General features: G+C 46.6%; 1 protein-coding gene across 7 annotated transcripts in view; it reads right to left on the bottom strand.

The window, feature by feature from the left end:
* IQSEC1 (IQ motif and Sec7 domain ArfGEF 1) overlaps positions 1-19,385 on the bottom strand; it is a 695,881-nt gene that overhangs the window by 628,856 nt on the left and 47,640 nt on the right. The gene's annotated exons all lie outside the window — the stretch shown is intronic.

Here is a 19,385-nt window from a genome sequence, read left to right as displayed (position 1 = left end):
AAGTCTTTGCGTGATTGAGGCCTAAGGATTTAATCCTGCAAGCCTGTGCAATGCATCCGAGATAGAATCCAACCCTCCTAGGCCAACATAACTGTGCAGCTTGTAAACAGCACTTATATTTTCCTACTCCATTAGAAATTTTCCTACGTCATCCCTCTCCGTCTTCCACTAACCCCCAAGTCTTACTTTCAGATGGCAAGTGTGAACTTAATATTGTTCAAGTTTCAGCTGAACTTTCAAACTTCCATTAGTTGAGTTAAATCATAATTTGTTCAGTTGAGTTTGCCCCTTTCTCTTTATAATGTAGCCTTTTAATAAAAACAAATTTAATGAGTAACTTTAACAAAGATAAATTATAGAGGATATCATATTGAGAGAAGGAATTGCAAATGCTTCTTTTGGATCGGGAATCACAAAGGACCAGAAATATTGGCAATATTGGTCTGAAGGCAACAAAATGAAACTTGGAAAAATGCAAGTTAATGTATCTGGGCAAAAATAATATGAAACAGATCATTGGAGGGGGGTGGGAACTGGGAAACAAGAATGCTAAAAGAGAAACTGGGGTGATGGTGAAAAAGTAAATGTGTCTTTCCAGTGAGATATGGGTATAAAAGAAGAAGTCAATGCCATTGGGTTTATATGCATGATATGGAGCTTTTTGAGACAAGAAGCAATAGTCCCTCTTTCTACAGCTCTACTGAGATCACACATTAAATAGTCTGTTAAATTCTGGTACAACATTACCAGAAGGATAGCAATTGGAAGGAGTTGAAAGAGCAACACAAAATGATCTGTGTAAGTGTTGTTATAAATAATAAATGTTCCAGGACTGAATTATGAAGAAATAATGAAAGAGCTAACAAAGAATAGCTTGGCTCAGTGACAAAGTAGGGAGACAGGACAACTGTTTATGGATTCCAGTATTTGAAAGGTAAAAACACCAATGATTGAAAGAAACAAATTCAGGAACACATGGAGAGTATTTCTTGACTAAATTCATTTTAAATTTAACAATCCATTTAAAACCATCATGTATTATGTATTATTTTGTAAGATAGGTGGAAAGTTCTTTGCCTTTTCAACCTATAGAACAGTGTGTCCTATTGTTTAGCCAGTTCTATGTAAGATTTCCACAGAGAAGGAGAGGCAGTGAAGATTTAATTTTTACATCCCCCCGTCAGAACACTTGATTCACTAGAGAAAAAAATGTTCTTGCTTTTCATGGCTGTGCAAGCTATTTTTAGACGTTTGAAGTTAATCCAGCTCTGAGCTGCAGTAGCAATGATATATCCCCTAATAACCTAAGCACAGACATTTTAGCCAGACTGCTGTAGCAAAAATTCTATCCAGGTGTCTATAATCACACAAATATCCTTAACAAATATGACTGCTGGGCTGCTTACATGCCTACCCGTGTGTTAGTATGGCATGGTGCCCACTTACAAAGTGGTACCTTGCTTTCTCTAGGAAATAGATGCCAGCCCAAGATTGGCAGCATACATAAGAATTACAGTTGCCATCTTTCCTGCAGGAAGTTTGCTGTCACTAACAAAAACAAAAAAAAGAATACTATACTGGAGCCACAAATACCTTTCCACATAAAGAGAGAGACTGATATTTATGTCCCAACCAGACTAACTGGACAATGGACAAAGAAGAGGCCAAGGTTCGTGGCCCCTTACTGATGCCAGAAAGATGGTATATATTGCACAGGAAGCATGTAAACCTTTTAAGATGATAATACAGGGCATGGAAGGTTTGTGCTATATCCACAGATTTGTAGAATGAACTGGCACCACAGTCAAGAGCAGATTGGCCCCAGTTCCAATACAAAGGAATCAGATGAGGTTTTAATCTTAGAAAATAGAAAAACAGCTGAAAAGAATTCGTACTTTTTCTGAGTGGGTATACAAAGCTTTTTCATAACAAGCAGAATAAGTGATACTTTGCATAGGCTTTTACCCCATGTCTAGGCTGTGCAAGGCACAGGTAAGTCACCTTATCCCAGCTGCAATCCGGCAATGTATTGGAGTATATCAATACAGCATTACCACCTTTGTCTGTCTGCTATTAGGAGCAAATGAGTACAGCAATGTCCGTCAGCAATTGACCAGTACTCTGAAAGAACATCACTATTCTGTTGAGCCCTAGCACCAGTGTGTTGGCTAATAAGGATAATGGAAGTAGGAATACTGTACTCCCAGTGGTGTGGTGAAAGGTAGGAATTCAAACTTTAAGGGGGGAAAATTATTCTGATTCATGAGTCAGGATTAGTTTCCATGATAGTCAAAGCCAAGAGATCCAGTCCATTGCCAGGGCCACTGAATGAAACCCTATGTTCTAGAATTTAGAAAAATAAAACAAAAGCTGAACAACATTAATTAAAGTTAACAGAAGACAACTCAGTGGCTCTGTCAGGAGCATGCTGATCTCCATGCTGGAAATACAAGTTGAGGAGAGACCTCAGAGTTCCTCTCCCTGGTGAAGAGGCAAGAAACAATGTGTAAGTCTTACAGGGTTGTGGAAAAGGTGTCTAACCTTTTTCTAAGGAAGCTAATGGAAATGCCAATAAAACCAGCTTCCAACTCCTGTTAACTGCTAGAAGGCTGAATCCATTTCAGTACTGTGTCTTATCCTGAAACAGGAACTACGTCAGCACTTGTTCCTCTGGTGAATGACTTCCCTCTGTCCATGGGGAAGGGTTATACTCATCCTACCAGGATCTCTGCAACATTTGGGAAAAGATTAATATTACACACTCCTGCCCTGCCTCTGAAAGGCTGCAAGAATGAAGAACGCCAGGAAATAGCTCAGGTCCTTCCTCTCAGACAGTCTTTATGTCCAGCTCTTCTTCCATCCTCTGCTGTGCAGTCATGCAAGGCTCAATCTTCTCTGCCAAAATTATTCAAGGTCTTCTTGAAGCTGTTGGGAAAGCTGGTGAGACAACACAGGCTTAAGCACCAGCAACACACTGGACACCAGGTTCTACACATATACACCAAACGAACAGCACCAATCGGCCAGCTCTCCAAGTGCCTGGTACTTTGAAGAAAAGCAGCGGTGTTCAGCTTTTGCCAGCTAAGATTAAAGTCATGGTGTTAGGAAGAGGAAAGTGCTTTGAAGAACTTGCTTCCTCTGTACCATCTCTCAGCTTTGCCTCGGACTTAAGCTGGACTGCAGCCTCAGGGGGGGTCTCTTTGGACTCCTCAGGGCTACCGGATGCTCAAATAGCTATGGTGGCTTAAAACAAAAAAAAGTTACCAATTTTTTTCTGTGACTGACTAGAAGATTGTACCCCATCCTTTTGTACTCCATAGAGTGCAAATGATAGCAGCCCATTTGCTTAGCTGGACAGGTTGCTGTGAACGTTACCCGGTGCTCTGCAAGCTGTGCTAGTGCCCACTGAATACAGAGTGTGGTACAAGGTGTCTATCATGATATGCAGAGCCCTCCATAGGACTAACCTTCACTAGGAAAGACAGTGGCTCTTCCTCCTACAATAGCTACATTTCAACAGAACATTGAATCTGTCAACCAATGGGGGAGACTTAAGAGTGTAACAGAATTTTCACACAAACTGGACTTAAGCTATGGAACTCACTCCTGCAAGAGATCACAATGAACCAAAGACCCAAATGCAGGAACTCAAGTCTTCAACTTAGTTTTCCCTCAAACAAAAACACACAGTTACACATACTCAGCCACACTGAAACACAAACAAGGAAACAATCAAGAATCCGATGAACCAGTGAAGCTCATTTCGCTATAGGCTGGGACAGAAAGAAAAGAAAAAAGAAAAAAAGAAAAAAGTGTTGTAATCTCTATTTTTAAATACTTGGAATATTATGGTGACAGTGCCTATGTAAGTACTTAAATGGAAAGACAGATATTCTTTCTGCACCATTGTGCATTGCATGAGAAAAGTACACTGAATCAGATCCAAAAAGAAAATCCGAAAGTATTGTGGACCGAAACCCTTTCCATTTAAACTGTCCTCGGTGTAGAGTCAGAAATGTAACATCCAGTGTTTCATCTGTATTTTATTTCCTCTAAATTGAGAAGGAAATCCTTGCAAGTGTTAATATAACTTGGATGAACAGAGAAATAAAAAATTTTGCTGACCCTAAAGAGTGTGTTTAAGCTTTTGATTAATCAAGCATGACCTGATTTATATACTAATAAGCAAAACTTTGCTAGACTAAAATTATGCAGGGGATATAAAAAGTCACTCCATATCAACATAAGTAAGAGGATGTTAATGATTTTTTTCCATGATTTAACACCTACATTTTGGAATAATAAATACAAATTTTGTCATTAAAAAGTTAATATTTGCCAATAAATGCCACACCAGTTACCACAGTTATTTTCTGTTCCAAAATATAAGGGGAACTATGGTATGAGACACTGCTAACAACTAAATATTGGCAATGCTGATTTGTAAAAAGATGACTGCTGTATCACACTGGATTTTTGAAAATGTAAACATGGTCCTATAAGTCTATGTTGAATTACAGATAATTTAAATAATATAACCCAATACAGACTGAAATGGTAGCAGATTTGGTATTTTTTTCCAATAAGTACAACAGTTAAACTATTCCACAGTGCAAAAGTTGTTCAAAATTCAAAGGCAGCATAATGCACAGCATTAGCCCCATGGCATTTCATCATCTTCTACTACAAGAGATCCATTATTAGCTCTTTACTTGATGTTAGGCAGATTACAAATATACCCAAGACTACAGTTCTCACGAGGTCATTTCTAGAAGTTGTTCAACCCATCCACAAATTTACAACAGAGAAACAAGAAAGCATTTCACTTCTGAAGATTTCATCAGTATTTCTCTTTATATTGAGGTTTATTACTTTCCCCAAAAAGAAAAATAATAATGTTATGAACAAAAATAAAATGTGTGCTTTCAAATTGTCCTTGCAGATTATCAATCACTGATCCATCATCAAGTAATTAGGCAAAAAGATCCAGTGCATTGTGACAGTTGAGTAGGAGATTGTCACTCACTTTTAAGCAGGAGTGTGTTTGTTTGTTTTAAATTGATACCCCTTCTCTTCCACTAAGTCAGCTGGCCAAAGGATCAGTAATTAAGTCATGCTTTAAACAATGAAACTTAAAGTTAAGCATGTGCTTAAGTGCTTTATCAGATCATGACCCAAGACATTGCCTTGTGCTCATGTGCGTGTTCAGATTTGTGTGGAAGTCAGTGAGAGCTATGCCTTAGTAAGGACCAGGGGCTTGTTTACACAAATGTTATATTGCAACGTGCAGGGGTGTAAATCTATCCCTACTAGCCTGCCATGGGCCAAATGCCCAGGTTGATGCTGCCGACAGACACCAATCATTCCTTAGTGCTCTTTGATCTACTCCTGTTTCAAAGTGGGGTAGATAAAAACACACGAAGGGAACTGGTAGTTTGCAAAAGCAGGGTTCCCTTAGCGCACAGCAGGCTAATGCAGGGTAAGATTCATCCCTCAGCTTGCCGTGAATTGACCAACCCCCAAGGTGCTGAACTCCCTCAACTTCAACAGCACTCCAGATTTGAAGCACAGTTCTTCATCACTGGAGTCCGTGTGGCCTGCTCTACACACAAGGTTGCACTGGTTTAAATAAAAGGTTTGACTTTAAACCACTTTAATTAAACTGAAACTTTGTGTGTTAACACTCTTAAGTGGATACAAACCTGGCTTATATCGGATTAGCTTTCATTGATAAGACCACAAATGAAAGCAAAACCAATACAACCAATTTTCAACTGATAAAACGTGTTCACAGGGAGATGTCAACAGATTTAAAAACAAACAACTGAGTTAATTAAAACACACACATTTAAGTTAACTGGTGCAACTTCTCTGTTTAGACAAGCCCTGCATTTTGCCTGTGATCTAAAACCAGTTTATATTATTTGATGATACAATACAGTAAGGCACAGAGAAACTATTACCAGTGCAGTATAAGCCACTCTGGTAGCTCTCAGTGGGGCCACTATAAGGCTCTCAGTTTGTAAAATACTTTGAGATTCTTGAATGAGGGGCACCATGGGCTTGATCCAAAGCCCATTGAAGTAATTGAAGAGACTGCCATAGACTACAATGGGCTTTAGATCAAAACCTATAGGGGTTTCTTGTTTCTCTGTAGGAGAACACAAATGATTCTAGTCCTATAAAATAAGGTACAGTATGTGATGCAGTTAAACAAATCCTTCCTGCATCACAGCTAACACATGAAAGCTCAGAGCTGTCTCATTATGGAATTGTTCACATTTCAATTGTAAATGCCACTGTTGCTCTTAGTTGCTAATCCAGAGGATTTACTGATTTAAAAAGACAACCAAAGCCTCTGCAGGATAATTCTGTTGTGTCTAAAATTAGAAAAATCTTAAAAACCTGTTTAGGCTGCAAAATTGTAGTAAAGAGTTCAATAGGTACTCCCAGAACTGATTACACTGAGCACCTTCCTGGCACCCTATTCTTAAAAAGTTAATTTTCACACTAACAACATGACAAGGATTCCACATGTGATGCTTTCCATTTTTCAGAAGGGAAAAATGGATCAGTCAACATCACTTTTTTTTGCATCTTTACTGGTTCGGATACTTTGCCTTTTTCCTGTGCTACTAACAGTTAGTGTCTCTTCATGGTAACTATATCAATCAAAATGCACTCGTATTCTGTGATTGGAGCTCTGGGCCAGACAGTGTCCAAGGAGGTTAGCAGCTAGGAAGAGGATGACTGCATTGTCCTTTCCACAGGGTGAATATTACACATAGGTGTGCGTACTGTGGCACTGATGGAAGTATATAAATCAGACTGACTGGGTTTCAACCTATTTCAGCCATTCCTCATCTTTCCAAAGCTTATATTCTCCATCACTCTTTTTTTTTTTAAATCATGTTGACCCTTTTAGTTTTGTCTGTACCTGTAAATCCCTATCGGGCTTCAGGGGAAAGAGGACCCAGAGTTTGGCCACAAACCTTTAACACCATCAAGTCCTCCATACCCAGCAGACCATGGCCCACAGGTTTTGGGGGAGGAGGCCATTTACATATCTCCTCCCCTTCCTTCTTTTACACTGTCTTCCTCCCCATGACATGTTTCCTAGGAGGATGATTGGGCCTCAAGTCTGCATCTTAGGAGCATACATAGGACACACTTAGTAATTCTGTTTTGTGTTTAAATAACAATAATCATCCATATCTATGCAATTGCAGCCATAGAGATTATTACAGTAGTGTGTGTGTGTGTGTGTGTGTGTGTGTGTGTGTGTGTGTGTAATAAATGCATTAAAAATCCATATCCCATTTTGCATGGAATTCCCTTCTGCTTATGGACCACCATCTCCCGCAATCCCCGAGGATGGTTGGAGCCATGTGTACGAGAGATCCTTATGACTGCATGGTGCTAAAGGTTCCCCTCCCACAGTGCTTGGAAGAACGAGGAGTGTGCAGCTCTCGTTCAATGTGAGCCTAAACACTTGTTAGTGAATATTTGGAAATAGCTGGCTCACATGACAGAGCTGATATTCAATATTTGTCCTAATCAGGAAATGTAAACCTTTCATCCATCCCTACTTTGGGGGTGACTTCACTATGCTTCCTAATTCTGTTCTGAGAGTGTTACTTCTACATAAAATCCACCAATGGCACCAATTTACCTTAATTTTTTCCTATGCCAACAGATCTATACTGTGTGTATGTTTGACAAGCAGTTTCTCCAAGAGCTTTCAGAAATGTAGTAGCTATTGAACATTTATAAATAGATAGTTTTCCATGGAGCCTCAAAATTAAAGTCATTCTATAGTAACTCTTCCAGATTTCCCGTTACAGTGAGGTTCACCACCTTCAGTATTGCCAACCCCAATCATGCAATAATCATGAGCCATAACCACCAACATTATAAGATTAGCTTAAAAGTCATAAGATTTTTTTAAGGATATTTTGGGAGAGGGTTATTTACCTTCTGCTTTTTTAACCTTTAGGGTATGCTCAGGTCACTTTTTCAAGCTTTGCAACCATGAGAGCTAGAAACTCAACTTTAAAAAAAGAAAAAAGTGGAGAATCTCAGCATCACATGACTTGAATAGATGGCGCTTTAAACTCAAATACCAAATATTACAAAAGTTGTCAACATTACACCTTTCACATGGTCAGCACAGAATTAAACCTTACAATTTCTTCCTTGCTCCCAAACAAGATTCATAACCCCAATCCTCACCCTTTGTTTCCATACTAAACAATATTGCACCCTCTGGTTTCACAGGAAATACTATATTCGACAGGTTTTGGATGGAACGTGTGATCTGCAAAGAGTACATGCCTGGCAAGCAAGATCAATGGGAACTTTTACTGAATGCTTTGTTTATAATTTAGATGCCTTCTCCAGCTGGCACTGGCTCTGGCTTCCCTCCTGGTTTCTCTCCACAGCTACAAAGTTTCAGCCAGAAGCTGGAGGGAGAATTGTTTGGAGCTGAGGGGAGATATTTGAAGCTTTTTACAATTTTTGAATCCTGGAGAGTGCAAGTCTGTTGGTGACAGTGGGCTTTGTGCATACTGAACACTACATTCTGGAAAGGAAACAATGCAGCAAGAGCACGGCCTGCAAACAATTCCACATGGGCAAAGATAATGATAGTAACAATCCTAGAACTCCTTGGCTATCCCAAAGTGCTAAATTTTTCATATAGGCCCTGATTCAATTGAACACTTAAGCACACACTTAACTCGAAGCAGGAGAGTAGTCCTGTTGACTTTGAACAGAACTGCTCACATGCTTATTTAAGCACAAGCTTTGCTGAACTGGGGCTTCAGGGCCTAGTCCTGCAAGATATTGAGCAACCTCCACTCCAGTTGGCATCAATAAGACTCGAAGGAGCTCAGTGCCTCCAACCATCATGCCACTTAAATTATTTTAGGAAGTACGTAAGCATAAACAAACTGCCTATACTGTGACAAAGCTCTGTCCTTGCCTCCATGGGTCCTGCGTTTCCTGGCAGATTTCGCTAGCCTCAGAGGCTCACTGTGACCCTCCACGTAACCCTTCTCTCTCTAGAGACAAGGGTCACAGTTTACTGAGCCATTTTCATCATAAGCCAGCAAGGGAGGTGAGGAGAAGTTATCCTTCCTTGCACAGTCTCTGTTGTTTCCCAGTCTCAGTGATTAATCAGGGGGCAAAGGTGCGGGGGGGGGGGGGGGGGAGAGCCCGGGCCCACCCTCTACTCCGGGCTCCAGCCCAGGGACCCTAATAGTATCAGCTATGGTAGCTGACCTTTTAGAAACATGACATGTACAATTCCCTGGGCTACTTCCCCCACAGCAGCCCTCACTTCCTCAAGCTCCACTTCACCCTTACCTCAGGGCCTCCTTCCTTGTGCCTGATATGGTGTGTACTACTCAGCCTCTCCAACAGCGCAACTTCCTCCCACAGCTCCTGACATGCATACCCACCTGACTGGCTGGGAGGCTTTTAACTAGTTTCAGCCAGCCCCTGATTGGCTTCAGGTGTCCCAATCCACCTAGCCTTCTCCCTGCCTTCTGGAAAGTTCTTAATTGGCCCCAGGTGTCTTAATTGACCTGGAGCAGCTTCCATTTCACTTAACCTGGTACCAGGGATTTGTTTAGCCTGGAGCTAATATATCTATCTCCTACTACTTTTCTATAGTGATCCGGCCTTGCCCCGTCACAATACCTAAGAAACTATTAAAAATAGAGGGTGAAATTTTGGTCCCATTGAAGCCAATAGTAGTTTTACTATTGATTTCCAAGCAGCTAGAATTTCATCCATAGTTTTAAAATTAATGGAAGGAAAAAGTTTAAGAACGGCAAGTTACAGGTTCACTACATGTAGAAGTGCTAAGCCTTTTTGTAAGGCATATAAAAGTGAATTAGCTATATATTTGCCAGTGTCTCTTCCCCCTCTGGGAGAAAGCTTTCATTCCAATGGATATGAAAGAGGTAACTTCATTTTAGCAATGTGTAAGTAGTAACTGCAGGTTAAGTTTACCTAATTTAATTTACTTATACCTTTAAAAACTACTGCTACTTACACCATTTGGAAATAGAAGCACATGGGGCCTAATCCAAATCCCACTGAAGTCAACAAGAGTCTTTTCATTGACTTCAGTGGACTTTGGATCGGGCACTTAGTTGCTCTGTGCAATACCTATGAGGGGATGACTTCTCCAATATCCGGAACAGGTTCTTGTGCATTGTTTCTTAAATGAAAACATCCACACTGCAGTAAATGGGCCTCAGAATCAGCTAGAAGACATCGGGAATGACTTTTAGTGCAGGTTTAATTATTTTAATCTGGATTTAAATCAATTTAGCTTCTTAGAAGATCAATATATACACAGCACTTCTACTTTCCAAAGACTAAATATTGGTTCTCGTATACATTGGTGAGCATAAAAGTATTTTATTACTGTAGTATAAATTCAGGTGTGTACAACAAGCCAATGTGATTACAGCATAACTACTAGTACTGCATTATTAACAATAAGACAAACATTTAGTTTTGAATAAACAATTCACTTCAATTCCCCATCCGCAGCTCTTGCCAGAAGTGACAAGAATATTTTATTGTTCATAGTAAATCAAGACATTACTCTAAACTTTCCCCCCTAGAAAATATAAACCCGCAATACATCATATAAAAACACATTACTGCAGTGTTGGGAGGTTCTTCTTGTGCTCAAGAGCTTTTAAAATTACTATTTTTATGCTGACAACATTCAATCTGTTGACCTGTATAGGAAAGTCAAATAACGTGTTACTATTGTGACAGGGTCAGGCCGGATGGCTACAGGAAAGCAATTTTTTTTTTTGAAGCAAAAGATGGTTTTTTTTTATTTGCATAACACACTGACAAAGTAAAAACAGCAGCATATGCAATGTGTAACACAGCAACCAATCACAATTGTTTTCTCATTAGCTTCAGGGGAGGGAAGTGTTCAAGCTTGCCTGGGCCCAGAGCGGGGGGCTTCCTCAACTCTCGTGGTCTTCCGTCCTTCCAAGTTACGTGGTGGTCCAGAGCGAGGGGGCTTCATCGACTCTCAAGGTCTGCCACCCCCTCGAGTTACCTGGCGCCACGCCCGAGTGTCACCAACAATTCCCTCCTCTGAAAGCACCCAACAAGAGGGGCAGGCTGTGGGGTGGACAATCCGAGGGGGGGGGGAACATGCACCCATGTGTGAAAGGACCCCTCTCAGGTGGTGGTGTCTGCAGCAGCAATGGCTGGGGCTGGGGTCCCTTACTCTCTCCCCCAATCAAAGGGTCAAACAAAGGGACCCGGACGGGGACACCGAGCAGAGAACCTCGGACAGCGCCCACCGCTCCTCAAAAGCGTCAAGGGAGTTGGTGAACACCGCTCAGAGGAACTCCGCCCGGATACGTGAATGGACTGAGGATCGGAAAACGGCCCCACAGTCACAGGAAACTCCATCGGCCAACCTCCTCTCTCTGGTTTTATAGATGGCCATTTTAGCCAGGGCCGGGAGGAGGTTAACTAGGAGATCCCGTGACTTTGCGAGGCCACGGATGGGGAGTACATAAATAAAAAGGTGAGGGGAAAAATGCAACCAAAAACATAATAGGAGATTTGTGAGGAACTGGAACAGGGGCTGCAGCCTGGAGCACTCCAAATATACGTGTGCCAGGGCTTCCCTCACTCCACAAAAGGGACAAGTATCTGGGACGGGGGTGAACCGCGCCAAGTACGTGCCCGTGCTCACAGCTCCATGAAGGAGCTGCCAACTGATGTCCCCGATAGGCCTAGGAACCAAGGTGGAATATAGGCTGGCCCACCGGGGCTGCTCACCCTCCAAAGGTGGCAGAAGGTCTCACCACTTTGTGCCGGGGCGGGACACTAGGGTGAGGGCGTGGAGGGTGTGGAGCACAAGTGTGTATAGATGTTTCCTTGGCGCGGTTTGGAAGCGTACCGGCTGCAGTTCATGCAGCCGGCTCGCAGTGAAGGGGTGAGGGAGTTGATTGGGTCTGCGGGGCAGGGGTCCAATTAAAAAGGTCCGGCAGGCCTGAGGTAGAGGGTGGGTGGGGCGTGCCCTCGAGCAGGACCCAATCAAGGTAAGCTCGAGCAGCGGGCGGCAAAGTGGCCTTCACCTCCTGAAGTTTGGAGAGCTCCATGCGCCGGGCGAGCGTCAGGGGATCCAGCCAGTCTCCCCGGTCGTAGTCCAGGAGGTCTCCGACTCTCGTGACTTCTGCCAGGATCAAGCTCTGGTGCACTGAGCGGGACTCCGCCACCTGCACACGGAGCTGGGGGTTGTGTAGCAGGTGCTCCGCGGGGAGATCTACTCCCTCAGTGGCTGCCATGGACCTGGTTGTTAAAAACCGTTTCCAAGTCCGGAGGAGGTCCTGGTAGAAGACCAGCAGCCCCGAGAGGTCTCGCGGAAGACCTCCCGGACAGAGATAAAAGAGCTGCCAGTCATATCGGAGTCCTCGGATGCGGCACAGGATGGCATGCACCAGTGTGCTCCACGCCGAACTGCCTGCACCATAGAGGAGCCTCTGTAGGGCCTGGAGGTGGAAGACACGGACCTGAGTGTGCAGACACTTCAGGCCCTGTCCTCCTTCCTTCAGGGGTAGATGAAGAACCCCTATAGGGGCCCAGTGCATTCCTGACCAAAAGAACCCCAGAATCGATGTCCAGAAAACCCGGGGGTTGGTCAGGAAACCTGGGGCCTGGACCAGGGTGTTGAGCCAGTATCAGAGCATGGACAGGACTAGCTGATTAAGCACCAGTGCTCTCCCTCGGAGGGAGAGACATCGGAGTAGTCCCGTCCATTTCCAGAGCCGCTCTATCACCCCGCCCTCTAAATTTTCCCAGTTCTCTGGCAGAGAGGGATGCGTGGCAGAAAGGTAAACGCCGAGGTAGAGCAGCGGACCCACGCTCCACCGGACAGTCTGAAGCGCGGGTGGGAGGGAGCTCGCCTGCCGCCAGTCTCCTACCGCCAAGCCAGAGCTCTTGACCCACTTGACCCAGGCAGAGGAGGCTGCTGAATAGATGGCCTGGCAAGCCTCCACCTGCGCCAAGTCGCCGGGGTCCTGGACCATGAGGAGCATGTCATCAGCGTACGCCGACAGGACCAGCCGCAGCTCCGGCTCCCGCAGCACCAACCCTGTCAACCTCCTGCGGAGGAGACAGAAGAAGGGCTCGATTGCCAGAGCGTACAGCTGGCCCGACAGGGGACACCGCTGCCGTACTCCTCGCCCGAAGCTGACCGGTTTGGTCAGGGTCCCGTTGAGCTTAACCAGACACTCTGCGGAAGTGTACAGCACCCGGAGAGAACCCACAAACTGGGGTCAGAAGCCAAATGCCCGCAGATTGCTCAGGAGGTACCCGTGGTCCACCCTATCGAACGCCTTCTCCCAATCTAGGGACAGGAGGGCGAATGACAGACCATCTCTACGCCCGAGTTCCAAAAGGTCCCGAACCAGAAATAGGTTATCAAAGATACTGCTGTCCGGGATGGTATAGGTCTGGTCTGGGTGGATCACGTCCGCCAGCACAGACCCTAGCCGCAGCGAGATTGCTTTCGCTATGATTTTGTAGTCCGTGCTGAGGAGCGAGATGAGACGCTAATTTCGTAAATCGCAGAGGTCACCCTTCTTCGGCAATAAGGCAAGCACAGCTCGCCTGCACGAAAGAGGGAGGACCCCGCTCTGCAGAGACTCGGCCCAGACGGTGACTAGGTCTGGGCCGAGGACGTCCCAAAACACACGGTAGAACTCCACGGTCAGCCCATCCAAGCCTGGAGACTTATTAGTGGTCATACGACGGAGGGCTTCCGAGAACTCGGCCAGAGTGACAGGCAACTCTAGCCGGTCTCGGTCGCTCGCGCTGACCGTAGGGAGCTCCTCCCAGAGCACTCTGCAAGCGCCAGGGTCGGTTGGATCCGGGAGAAAAGACTTGCGTAGAAGGCTTGGGCCCTCCCGCACATCTCCGCCGGTTCCGTGAGGGTGGTGCCATCTTCTGCCAGGAGGCAGGTGACGTTTCTTGGCCCCCCTCGTTTTCTCCAGGGCATAGAAGAAGCGGGAGCCGCGCTCCATCTCTCGAAAGAGGCGGATGCGGGATCGAACAAAGGTGCCCTGGGCCCGATGGTCCTTGAGGGCCCGGAGCTCCTCCTGCTTCTCCCGGCACACTCCGCAAAGGAGCGGGTCTTTGGGGCTGGCGGCCACACGTCTCTCCAGCTCTAAGACCTCCCATTCCAACTGCTCTATCGCCGCATTTCTCCGTCAGCTGGTGCCCCGGGTGTAGTCGCGGCAGAAAAGCCTGGCGCGCACGTTGCCCAGGTCCCACCATCGCCACGCCAAGGGAAAGGCACGCCGCTGTCCTCGCCAGGCCAGCCAGAATTCCTGGAAGGACGTCACAAAGCCCTCATCCTCCAACAGGCTGTTGTTAAAATGCCAGTAGGCCACTCCGCACAGAAGGAGGCTGTCACGGTGGCTAGGTGATGGTCAGAAAATGGGGCCAGCCGAATGCTGGAGGAGTGGGCTCGTGAGAGATGGAAGCGTGATAAATAAATGCAGTTCAACCGGGAGTGGCTAGAACGATGGGCTTCCACCCGGACAAAGGTGAACATGGAAGTGTCATCCGGGTGGTGGTCACGCCAGATGTCCACTAGGGAGTGATGTTCAACTATCTCCTGGAGGGTGTCCGGGCTCTGCTCGGTCCCCGAGCAGTCTTGCTCCTCGAGGGTGGTATTAAAATCCCCTCCCAGGACCGGGCACTCGTGAGGATCTAAGGTGCCAAGGAAAGCAGACGCCTGCTGATAGAATTGCAGCCACTCCGGGCCCAATGTCGGGGCATAGAAGTTAACGAGGTTAACCACGAGCCCCTCTATATGGACCCGGAGATGCAGCAGGCGACCCGGCGCGGCCTCGGTGACCCCTAGCACCTCGGGCCGTAGGTCGGGAGAAAACAGGGTCGCCACTCTAGCCTGCCGAATCGTGGAATGGCTAAAGTAGACCCTGTCCCCCCACTCCAGCCGCCAACTGTCTTCGGCAGTTGGATCCGTATGGGTCTCCTGCAGGAAAATCACAGAGTATCCTCCCTCCCGAAGGAAGGAGAGCACCTGGGACCTGCGGAGAGCCATCCTACAACCCCGGGTGTTCAACGTTGCGATGGTGAGAGGTGTCATGGGGAGGGTCGGGGGGGTCCTCACTGGCAGGGATGCTCGCATCCCCCAGCAGGCCGCGCAACAGTCCGTGACCCATCCCATAGGCGAGTAATTGGTCACGGAAGACACGGACCCGCCAGTAGGCCGCGGCATCCTGCTTCCCCGTCCCTTTACCTTCCCCCATGACGGTCCTTGTGGCCCGGAGGATTTGAGAAAATTCCCCCCATCGATGGAGAGCAAGCTGTACCTTGTTGCAGGAGCCACGGACATCCTCTAAAAACTTCTGCAGCTCTCCTCGCAGCTCATGGGGGGGTGGGGTTACAGTTTCCCGGTTCTTCCCCGGCGGGGCCCCTGGTGCAGCCCTGTGGTCCACTAAAACGGACAAGCAGGATGCGGACCCCCGATGGGGTGCCTGATGGGCTGGAGCTTCTAGGCCCGCCTCAAGCTCTGGGGCGATAGGGGGCGGTGGAGGAAAATAGCAGCTCCTAATGGGTTGGGGCAGGAGAACACAAAGGCTGCTCCCTGGGGGTCATCAGTTGGGAAAGGGAAGGAAACAGCCCCGGGGGCGGCAATGACATTGCAGGAGGTAAATTGGATAGGGGCAGGGGCAAGGGCAGGGGCAGATGCGAGGTTCTGGGTTTCGGGAGGCAAGCAGCTGGATGGTGGCGCCTCCCGATCAGGATCAAGGGATAAGGGGGTGGGGAGGGAGCTCTCAGTGACACTGGGCACGCACTCTGTGGTGGATTTAGAGGTCACAGCATCAGGAGGTGGATTATCTTCTGTAGGGCCCCCGCCCGGGAAGGAAGTCAATTGCTCCGCACCAACAAGGGGTGCCCCTGGCGACTCGTGCCCCGGCCGCGTAGCGCCGGCTGTCACCTGAGCAAGCTCGGTGGTCGTCAGCGGGGTGCCATCAGCGGCTGGGTCGGTGGAGGAGTCCAGGTGCTCCTCGGAGGTGGGAGCAGAAGCAACAGTTAAGGGGAGGGAACATGGGGAAAAGAGGGGTGGAGTGAGGTCGCCCAGATCGAGATTTGCTGGCAAAAGGTCGTCCTCCCCCTGGGCGACTGGGGTCAGATCTAAGGCCTCGATATCCTCGAACATGGAGGAGAGGACACTTTCCGCTGCCCCGGGGTTCTCCCCCCCCGGCACCCGCCACGACGGTTGTCTCAGGATTCACGGGGGCTTCGGGTAGTGTCAGGACAAAGGGGGCTTCCTCGAGGGTCTCGGAGGGGAGGGTCTCCCGTGGAGGGGAGACACTACCCTCCGGTGCTGCCATGTCTTTCCCGGCTGACACCGGTGGATGGGACGCACTCGTGGGCAAAGCGGAAGATTCGGCATCGGTGCCCCCCTTCCTGGTCTTCCGGGGGGCCTCCGCCTCGGGTAGATGAGGTGGAGCTCGAGCCTTCCACTTGCCTCGCTTCCCCTGGACTAGGGCCCAGCCTGCCATGGCATCATCTGGGGGCTGGTTAGCAGGGGTCGTGTCAGGGGGTAAAGGCGATGGCTCAGGGACTTGGGGAGGGGGGACGGACGGTGGGGCAGCATAAGGGAGGGAGGATTCTCCCTGGGGCAGGCTCTCTCCCATGCCTGGTGGTATCTCTGCCACACTCTCCTCCACAGGCCCTGCTAGATTGTCAGCAGTGAGGGTGGGGCTCTCCCGCTCGTCTGGGCGTTGTAGGGGAGGTGCCCCTTGGGCCTGAGCGGGAGTAGCGGTGGTCTGAAGGGGGGGGGGGGGGGCGGGTTCGGGTACCGGGCAGCCAGGGGTGTCGGCAATGACGGGGCCAATGTCCTGCCGGGTCTCGGGGATCCCAGGTGCCCCTCCTTGCCGGGCTAAGGGGCAGTCCCTCCGGACATGCCGTTGGGAAGTAGCCCAGGGAGTTGTAGCTGTCGCACAGCTGTTCCAGGAGGCACTCCACACAGCTGCATTCCACAGGGCCTTGGGCTGGAACCCAGAGTAGAGGGCAGGCCCGGGTTCCCCCCAAACCTCCCAACTCCTGGTCAGACACAGGAGGAGTTGACCTGGACCGTGGGTTCACAAAAACGGCCAAACTGAGGGCTGCCGTGAAGCTCCAAGGCGAGCAAATCCGACAATAGGCGGAAGACCCACCAAGGTAGAGGAGGAACTTTGTCACACTATGTAATACAGATAGTAATCTAAAGTGTCAGTCTTAAGACTACTTATAACAATCTCCAACTGCTGGTACTAGAAACTTGCCAGCATGTCTCTGTCATTTACCATTATTAATCAGTAGTCATTACTGCCAGCTGTTGGCATAAGACAGTCTACTGTTACGATGACTTACTGAGATGGGTTGGACTGAACAAAAACTTGAAACACACAGGAATTTTTGTTGGAGACACCGACTGTAACTATATACCAGCATAACTTGCATCAAACAATGACTTATTGGAACAGTTTCACATGACAAAAGTATCTTCATTACCATAAAAGTAGCACATAAAAATTATATTTCAAGCTCAGTTGTGACCTATTGAAAGGTAGTCCAGTTTGATTTGGCATGAGATATTATACTAAAACAAAAATCATATCAAGTGGCCAAAAGAATAGCTACATAAATAGAGACTATGAGATGGTAGTTAATTTTTATAAATGTTGATATAAAAATGAAAAGGCTGTATAATGTTAGTAAATAATTGTACAAGTATAGTAAAGCTACACTAGCAGATATATCATGGTGTCTACAGTATAAAACTCAGAGCTTGCTAAATGGATAATTTAAAAGATTCGTAGACATATTAACACTGAGATTATCTAAAGTTTGAGAACTGAACATGGTGATACTTATCTATTTATGGCTAATGTCCTGTAGTTGATTTCTAAAATTACAACAAAAAAGCTTGAAAAATCTAACAAAACCTGCCAAAAGTGCATGATTAATACCTGGCACAATTAGTTAAATTTTTTTTTTTTTAAAGAAGAGATTAGAGACTAGATGGCTCTAGAGATTGGTAATGGGATAATGAGATTTTCAGCATTAGGCCACCAGTTCAAATCCAACCCAGGTCAGCAGTGATTGAAAGATAGGCCAAATGGTTTTGGTCTTACTGGTATCAGGCAAGCAAGATTTGGCCTGATATTTTTATCTAATGGCAATTAATTAGTCTATGTGAAATGAGTCCAACAGTCCAGGTCCCAATGGGAAGGTTCCACACCACAACAGCGGGCACTAATTAGAATCCTTGTGTATTGCCGGGGCCGGCTCCAGGCACCAGCTTTCCAAGCAGGTGCTCGGGGCGGCAATCAGAACGGGGCGGCAGTCTGTGTCCCGTGGCGGCCGCTCCACCGCTGTTGTGGCAGTGGCAATTTGGTGGCGGCTGCTTGGGGCGGCAAAATTGCTAGAGCCGCCCCGGTGTATTGCCTTTAGCATTTGGGTGGGGAAGAGGGGGTAAGTCTGGAAGTGGAATGGGGTATCAATTTGCTATTTTGATTTAATGGAGTGGGATCTTGTTGGGAGTGGTTCAAGGCTGCACAGCATCTTTACATTTGGAATTTCTACATGCTTACGCAGCGCTAGGCTGCCTGAAGCTATTGGATAGGCACCTTAGAGTTAATAATTTAAAAAAACAAAAAAAAAACACACACACACAAACTAAACCAAAACAGAGCTAGGAATTGGAGCAGCTGCGAGAGGGAGTAGAGAGATGAAGGAATTTGCACATGCTGTACCTGTTCTCTGGGCACAAAGAGGATTTCAGTATTCAGGGTTGTCAATCTGGCACTGTCCATGGGCATTAAATTCCTCCTGGTAACAGACAGCTAAATGTATCTGCAGTGATACAACAACATTTATTTTGTTTTTTAAAAATGACCTGTCCTGTGCAAAGCCACCCAGACTGACAGTTGGGCACTGCCATCTTCTTCGGGTTTTAATTGCATTAACATCAAAAATGGATAAGAAAGGAAGGAAAAAAAAGCTCTCAGAGTTCTGCAGGCTCCTTAAGTATACTCGATACCACTTGGTACCAAACTAACTGTAAAATTATTTATCTATCCATTTAAGAAAAAGTCGACTAGAACAGAAGTCATAGTGGTTTTAATGTTTATAATGTAGAAGCACATCAGGAAACCAGTTTAATTTTACTACATAATGATTATGCTATTAGTACAAATCTGTACTTTTAGGCTTGTGTGTGCGCAGTCTGTTGAAATGTCATCTTCCCATCCCCCTGCCAGGAATTTATAAACATGAACAGATAAAGTTAACCTGTAACTCAGGGGCAT

Source organism: Natator depressus, chromosome 7 (genome assembly GCF_965152275.1).
Source record: "Natator depressus isolate rNatDep1 chromosome 7, rNatDep2.hap1, whole genome shotgun sequence".
NCBI classification, from domain to species: domain Eukaryota; kingdom Metazoa; phylum Chordata; order Testudines; family Cheloniidae; genus Natator; species Natator depressus.
This window is presented reverse-complemented; position numbering and strand designations above follow the sequence as displayed.